This window comes from Dasypus novemcinctus, chromosome 24 (assembly GCF_030445035.2).
Source record: "Dasypus novemcinctus isolate mDasNov1 chromosome 24, mDasNov1.1.hap2, whole genome shotgun sequence".
In the NCBI taxonomy this organism is placed as follows: Eukaryota; Metazoa; Chordata; class Mammalia; order Cingulata; family Dasypodidae; genus Dasypus; species Dasypus novemcinctus.
In genome coordinates this window covers 4561230-4569247 of record NC_080696.1, presented here as the reverse complement: position 1 = coordinate 4569247, position 8018 = coordinate 4561230, and the positions used below count along the sequence as shown (strand labels likewise).

Here is an 8018-nt window from a genome sequence, read left to right as displayed (position 1 = left end):
GGGCCTCTGATGCCCTTGGGATTGGTGACCTTGGGTCTGGTTCTAGATGCTTCTAGATAAGGTAATGATTTCTTGGCTGGCCATAGAGGTGCTGGCTCGGCCGCCTCCCGGCTGGGTGACTTTGGACAAGTCACTCAACCTCTTTGTGCTTTCCCTTTTGCATCTATGCACGTTACGGAGTGGTTGTGAGGATAAATAAATTGATCTGCAAAGGGCCCAGAACAATGCCTGGCACATAACCAGTCTACTGTCATTGTTGTCTACTGTTACTGCTATTTTTAAAGATACACACCCTGGCATACACAGCTGGACCTCAGAATGCATGCCTCAGCATTTCCAGATGTGAATTTCTGGCTTAAGGTTTAGGGTGATGCTTCAGGGTTAGGGGTCCAGCCTCCACACCCAGGAAGACTGTCCCATCTCTCCCCTACCCTGTCCCCTCAATGCCAGTGACTGGCTGACATAGGGGTAAAGGTCTGGCCCCCTCACCTCAATTCAGGTCACCTCTGGAAGGCCCCCCCGGCTCAGAGCTCCCATGGGGTCAGCTGAGGCCTGAACTGTGGCTGCATCACAGCCTGGTCCCCCCACCGGCCCGGTCCTGCCCCCCGAGTCCCCCCACGCGCCGGGCCCGGAAGGCTTCTGCGGCCAGCGTCTGGGTGTGCTTTCTGGGGAGCCCAGCATGGAGGGCTGCGGGAACCAAGCAGCAGGAGCTGGGCAGCTCAGACAGCAGGTCTGCTTGTCCATCAGCCCCTGGAGGCCAGACGTCCAGACTCAAGGGGCCAGCAGGGCGTGCTCCCCGGATGTCCCTGGAGAAGAACCTGCTCCACGCCTGCCCCAGCTTCTGCTGGTGTGCCAGGTGTCACGGCCTTCGACTCCGTGCCCTCTGCCTCTTCTCACGAGGGTCCGTCTCCCTGGTGTGGGGTCCACCGCCCCCTGGGAGATTGCACACTTTCTCTTGGGGTCTGAGCCTTTGCCTTCTGCCTCCCCCCAGGGCCTGGGTTAAATTACGCCCACATCAGCTGGCAAAGGGCACGTGGTGCCCTAAAGGTCAGCAGAAGCCGCTGGGTCCCCAGTCAGGCCCTCCCCGGGTTCGTGCCTGCGGCCGTCTGTGGCTTAGAACGCAATATCTCTGGAGTCCACTGTCCTCATGTTCCCTTGGCATCTAAATAAATTCCCAGGGTTATTGCCAGAATTCAAGTAAACAGCCTGACCTTAGCCTGAACCGAAAGAGAGAGAGAGAGAGAAAAAAGACGACCTCAGACAACCTTTTCTCCCTGATAAATTCACAGAGCGCTCAGTACACGGCCCAGCAGGATTGCATCTTAAGATATTTATATTCCTTCCCCGCGTGTTTAGGCTAGAGCCTCGTAACCAGCCAGGAAGCACACGGTGGGGAAGATGGTTTATGTTCTCGTGCGACGACCTCCACCGGCTGGAGACTGAGGTGACTGGTGCAGCATGGGTGCCGGCCAGTCAAATGGACCTCAACCCATTCGAACAGATGCCTGGAGGGAAGCAGGTGTGGCTCAGGCGGCTGAGCTCCTGCCTACCAAACGGGAGGTCCCTGGTTCGGTTCCTGGTACCCCCTAAAGAAGACAGTGAGCTGGTGCAACAAGCAGCCATGGGAAGCTGACACAAGATGATGCAACAAGAGACACAAGAAGACATAATGAGAGACACAACAAAGCAGGGAGCAGAGGTTCCCGGCACCTCCTAAAGAAGACAAGCAAGACAGTAAGCTGAGGCCATGGGCAGGTGCGGTGAGCTGATGCAAAAGCTGACATAAGAAGAGACACAAGAAGAAAAAAGCATAATGAGAGACACAACAAAGCAGGGAACAGAGTTGCTCAAGTGATTAGGCTACTCCCTCCCACATCAGAGGTCCCAGATTCAGTTCCCTGTGCCTCCTAAAGAAGCAAGGAAGATGAACAGACACAGCAAGTGCAAAACAACTAGAGGGTGGGGAAAAATTAAAAAAATAAATCTTTAAAAGAGAAACACAGCTGTGCTGGCATGTGCTGGCAGGATGCCACGCCGCATCAAGCTGCAGACCTCACTCCACGCCAACGTCAGGGGTGGGCGCTGTCGCGGTTGGGTCCCCCGAAAGCAAAACCTGCAGAAAGGACATGGGAATCGACCCTGGGGAGGAAGCAGAGGTGCGGCAGTGGGAAGAGCGAGCCGGAGAAGGGACGAGAGCCAGCGCCAGGTGTGTTCAGGGGCTGGGAGCCGGTCACCGCCGCAGGTAAACCGAGGCTCAGGCCCGCGGGGGCCCTTCCGAGGAACCCGGGGAAGCCCCTCGGAACTGTTCTGCCAGAGACGGTGACGGCGGCGCCTGGCCAGACCCCAGCCCGCCGGGCAGCCCCGCTCCTCTGGGCTGTGCTGGATCCGGCCAGGGCCTTCCTCTGTCGGGGAGAAGCCGAGACGCCTCCGGGCATGTCTGCTGAGGGGTGTGTGCAAAACACACCGGATCCAGGGCACCGCGAGCGTCTGCCCTGAGAGCACACTACTAAAAGCCTAAATGAAGGACTCTGGGTCAGGTCTCAGGTCACGGCGAGGACATGTGCCGTGCCGTCGTCGCCCAGCTCGCCCTCCTCCGAGGACCCGCCCCCCGCCCCGTTCACTGCAGTTATGTTGGCTCCTTGTGCCACGCAGGATCAGAGCCCCCAAGGCGGCCCAGGCCCAGACCCTGGAAGCCGTGACGATGTGAGGTTACAGGGCAGAAGGGGATTGAGGCGGCCGATCAGCTCATCTAGAGAGGAGGAGATTGTCTTCACTGTCCCTGTGGGTCCAAGGCCATCCCAGTGGAAGGGGAGGCAGAACCTGAGGACCAGGGAGGGGGCTGCGGCGAGGACTCGGCCACGGGAAGGACTCGGCTGCGGGAAGGGCTCTGCCGCTGGCTGGGGCTGGCTTTGGAGCTGGAGGGATGGGGCAGGAGCCAAGAGGTGCCCGTGGGCTCTGGAAGGCGGACGGGGCACCGAAAGGGCCCTCCCTAGAGCCTCCAGAAAGGGGTGCCGCCTGCGAGCACCCTGATTTTAGCCCAGGGACACCTGTTGCAGATTTCTGACCTCCAGAATTGTAAGGTGTTGTGTTGTTTCAAGCCACTCCGTTCGTGGTAAATTGTTAGAGGTGATTAAAAACAACACAAATATGCGCTACACGGTTGAATGAAGTTGGCCAGGCCAGTTCCTCCTCCCCAGGCAACATGACATCGTCCCGATCCAGGTGACTCAGAGCAAGCATGTCACTAGGCAGGACCTGTCCCTCCCCAGACCTGCTGAGGAAGCTGCGTTCTCGCTAAGAAGTTGCAAGTTGGCTAAGCTGCGCAAAGCAGATACCATAAAATGGGTTGGCTTTTAGCAAGGGAATTTATTAGCTTACCGCTTTGAGGCTGTGAAAAAATGTCCCCATCAAGGCACCACCAGGCGATGCTTTCTCCCTCAAGACCGGCTGCCGGCGATCCTCGGCGCCTCTGCCATGTGGCAGGACACATGGCTGGTCTCCACCTCCTCTCCCACGTTTCGTGGCTTTCAGCTTCTTGCTTCTGTGGCTTTCTCTCTCTCTCTCACTGTATCCATCCCGTTTATGAGTCAAGAGGATCAAGATCCACCGTGGGCCACGCCTCACCTGAAGTAACCTCGTGAATAGGTTGACACCTCTGGGTGGATTAGCGTTAAGAGCACGATTTTCTGTTTCAAACCACCACAACTGGGATCTGGTTCTATGGCCCTTCCAGTTACAAGGCCCCTTGTGATGACTTTGGGCCCACCGCCGCGGTGGGGGAAGGGGTGAGAGCGTGGAGGATCGCTGCTTGCGGTAGGTTTCTACAGCCCAGCCTGGCACTGACCCACTTCCCACCCGCTCACCTTCCACTGGCCAGAGCGCAGCCCCATGGCCCTGCCTAACTGCCAGGGAGGCGGGGAAACGTGGTCCATTGGTCCCAAGAGAGAGAGGAAAGTGTCTCATGAATAGCCAGGGAGTGTCTCGTCAGCCTGGCTATGAAATGCCTCTGGTTAATCTAATGAGTTTATATTCATGCCAAAAGAAGGTCTGCTCGGGTTCTACTTCTCCAAGAAGAGCCCGCCATGCCCATCTTCTCTGGAGCCTGGCGTAGCCGTCTTGGTTTTGGCAGTGTTTACCAAGGAGGCGGCGAGAAGGGCAGTGGCCAGGGCAGGGGGAGGACGTCCTCCACCACGCGCGCACGTTCTCCCAGGTAGCCCTGCGCTCCCAGGGCAGCCAGCTCCCACGGGCTCGGGCAGGGTCTGGGCGGGGGTGGACCATCATCCCACCACACAGACCTGGTCACGTGACCCCTCTGCTCAGAAACCTCAGGAGACGATGGTCACTGTGACGAGTCGGGCCAGCCATCCCAGGACAGCCGCGTCCGCAGGGCCAGCCCCTCCCGCAGCCAGAGCTGTCAGGCTAGACCCCAGCACCTTGCTCTTGGGTAGACGCCTTTGGCTGTCTGGTGAAGCTTGGGGATCCCCTCCTCAGAATAAAGCTTTAAAATTCATAAAATACACTTTATAGGGATACAGAAGAAGCCAATGACTTTGAAATGCACTTATCAAAATAATTCCAAATGTTTAATATAATCATAAATATGCTTCCGTATTAACACACTAAAATTGATAGGGATACAAAAGAAACCAACGACTTTGAAACCCACTTATCAAAATATTTCTAAATGTTTGATATACTCATAAACATGCTTCTTCATTAACACACTAAAATCTAACCATGGGAGTAAAAGCCATGGTTTTGCAGTAGTGGGTATAAATATTTCCTGAAACCCCCAATCTGGAAATATCTGTTTTTCACTAATGACAAAGTTACAATTCCTGCTAATTCTATTGGGTTTCCATATTTGTCATTAAGAGTAAAGCTTAATTTCACAGTCAGAAATTAATGAAAATGGAGGGATGATTCTTTTCCTACCCAGTCCTATCTCCTTACACATCCCAAGTTCTTAAAGGCATAAAACACAGCATGTAGCTCTTGAGATTCCTACTGTCCGCACAGGACTCTGTCCCAGAAAAGTCTGTTATGGTTGCTAAGCTTTAGGAGAATGCTGGGACAGGTCAGAGGAAGGCAACTTTAGAGGTGGCTTACTACCCTTATCATAATGGGCCATTTTCTTAAGCTCTTGGAGCTGCAGTGTCTTCAATGTAGAAGGAGATTGATTAGCAATACCCACATCAAAATACTGTTGTGAAAATGCATTGCACAGATGCTTCGCGCTTGCTACATGCCAGACTCTGTGGGATGGAGCCTCAGCTGCCTACAGCAGGAGCCCAGGCTTGCAAGCTCTACTCTCTCCCGTGACTGGTTCCCACGCCTCACTGTGCTTCCCACGATCACCTCCCCAAAGAAGCTGAGCCCCAATCTTGATCTCAGGGCCGTTACTCTCACGAATTTGATGCTTTCCACCTGACCAGAAATTTCTCATGGTGTGTCTACCTGGCCTCAATCTGCCTGTATATTGTCTTTGCAAAAAAAAAATGTTTCTGCCCTTTTTAGAAATACAAGCAGACCCCGCTTCTGCCCCCTTCGATGGCCCATGGGGCAGGGGTTGCCCTGACCTGAAATCCATCTCCCTAGCTAGGTTTGCCTGGCGCCGGCCCTGCGCTTCCTCTCACTCAGGGGAAGTAGTTAACCACCTAAGTAAACATCACGCCGAGGCGACAGATTTTCATTTCCTTCTTTTCTCTGCGACACCCTGCGACTTCCTACTTTCTTCTACCTTCCTGGTCTGGACTTAAAAGCACTGGTTGGCAACGAGTTTCCGTTTCTAGACAAAGAAAGCCCTGTTTATGCCCAAGGTTTCCGGCTCCGTTATGTAAGTGTTTAGCCTTCACGTCGCGTCCTTAGGTTGCACAAGCCGTTTGTTTCGAGCTGCTTGCACACCCAGCACCTGAAGAACTGCAGCAACGCAGGGTCACCAGCCTTCTGCGCGGCCAGCCGGTGACCACAGAGCGCCAGCGTCCGCGGGCCTCGATCGGCGGGGGGTGGAACTACGGGTGATTTCAATTTTTTAAATTTATTTTCCTGTATTTCCCCAAATTCTATAAAGCATATGTTTTACTTTTCTAGTCAGAGAGGAAAAATAATAAGGCGCTCCTTTTTTTCAATCATTAACTTTATTTTAAAGCAGTTTTAGGTTCACCTAAAAATTACACAGGAAGCACAGAACTCCCATATGCCCTACACACAACACCCAGAGCTCGCCTGGTTAACGCACTGCACTAGTTGGCGTGCTCATTGTAGTTGACGACCCAGTGGTGACGCATCCTTTCGAGCCGATGGCCATCGTTTGCGTGAGGCCTGCCTCTTTGTGTGCGCAGGTCTGTGGGTTTTGACGAAGGCCTAATATCATGCCACCGAGACAGGATCAGACAGAAGAGGTTCCCATTCTAAAAACGCCCTGTGTGTAAACAAGGAGGTTTCTTAAAAAAAAAAAATCGATGGCGCGGCCAGCCTCTCCAGCACCTGACGTGAGCGATGACCCTGGGCAGGGGTGGGGGAGGAGTGAGGCTGCGCCCGGGACAGGGGAGGGAAAGCGGCCAGGCCAGGTGTGATCCAGGGCTGCAGCTGCCCGCGGGGCCCCGGGGCCAGTGGAGACACCCCTCGCAGGCCCCTGCTGGGAGAAGGGAGCTGGGGGGTTCGCCAAACCGCCTGGGGCATTCGGGGTCCAGGGCCCCGTCCGGCCTGCCATGGTGGGCGCCATGGCTCTGGCAGCCAGAGGGAGCCCTGGAGCCCTAACGGGGGCCCTGTCCCCTGAGTTGCTGGAACGAGGGGTCCGCAGCGCAGGTTCTGCTGCAGGTGGCACCTGCTTAGGTTCGGGATCGTCTCCAGGAAACTTTTGTGAGAGCTCACGGACGCGTCCTCTGCACCCAGGAGCACCTGCACCTGTCGGGGTTCTGTACCTACAAGTGATAAAACCCAACTAGTCATTGGAGACACGGAAGAGGGGGCGGGTGCCGCTTCCCCGGGTGAGGGAAAGGGAGGGCACAGAGTGGCCACGGGTTTGCGACTTGTCCATCCAGATGGACTTTCATTCAACGCCTGGCACCGGCCTCGGTGGGCGGAGCACAGGGATGGCAGGTGTCCTTGGCACCGACAGATAAAGCACCTGACACCTGGCAGGAGACAGAGCCGCGAGGGAAAGGGAGCGCGGGGCCGGGTGCGCCGGGGCAGGCTGAGGTCCAGCGCAGGACGCTGGGCAGCTAGGAGCGAAGGTCAATGTTGAGCCCCGGTAAGGCGAGGGTCACGGCCCAGCCCCCGGGCAGCTCTGGCAGGCCAGAGCTGCGGCAGGGGGAGTGGCCATCCCCAGCCAGCGTGTCCCCAGCCTCTCGTTAGGTGACTGCAACTCTTCCCTTGACACTGAGCGCCAACCCTCGTGAGGGCGTACTGCGTGCTAGGCACACTTCCAAATCTGCAGTGCCCAAGCATCAGCTGCCAGCCACACGTGGCTACGAACATTAAATTTAAATCAGACGAAATCAAATAGTTCAGTCTCTCAGCACGCTAGCCAATGAGGCGGATATTGAGTTGTTCCTTTAGAGCAACAAATAAGGTAAATCACATCGCCATGGAATCCAAGTGATACCATTACATGAGCAATAGTGCTATCAGGGCTAAAAATCCCAACGTGGAGTAATTCCAGGCATTAAAAGAGCTTTATTTCAGGCAAGCCAACTGTCGCCTGGTTTGCTGTGATTACTAAAGGTAGCAGGAGTTCTTGAGAGGGTGGTAAGGATTCAACTCTGTAGCTCCTGTTCCCTGGGTCCATTATTACCCGTCGGTCCCTTAGTCAACCAACAGGAGCCTATTTAGAAGTCTGGGGGCACAGCCCTTGTTCACATGGAACTTACAGCCAATGAGAAGGGGCCAAAGGAAAACGGGTGAAATAACAGTGAGCCGTTCAGGGCAGTGAAGTGTGCGTGTTTTCCTCAGCTCCTCTTGCTTGGACCATGGCTTTATTGCTTGCTCCGTGTCCTCTGGGGCAGAGCACATCCCTG

The 8018-nt window shown here is 55.2% G+C and overlaps 1 long non-coding RNA gene across 1 annotated transcript; it reads right to left on the bottom strand.

The window, feature by feature from the left end:
* Positions 1–5685: 5685 nt before the first annotated feature.
* On the bottom strand, positions 5686–7177 carry LOC131275840 (uncharacterized). Its single transcript, XR_009183301.2, has 2 exons — positions 6827–7177; positions 5686–6421 (listed from the first exon to the last, which is right to left on the bottom strand). It is a non-coding gene; the product is annotated as an uncharacterized lncRNA (long non-coding RNA).
* Positions 7178–8018: the final 841 nt, after the last annotated feature.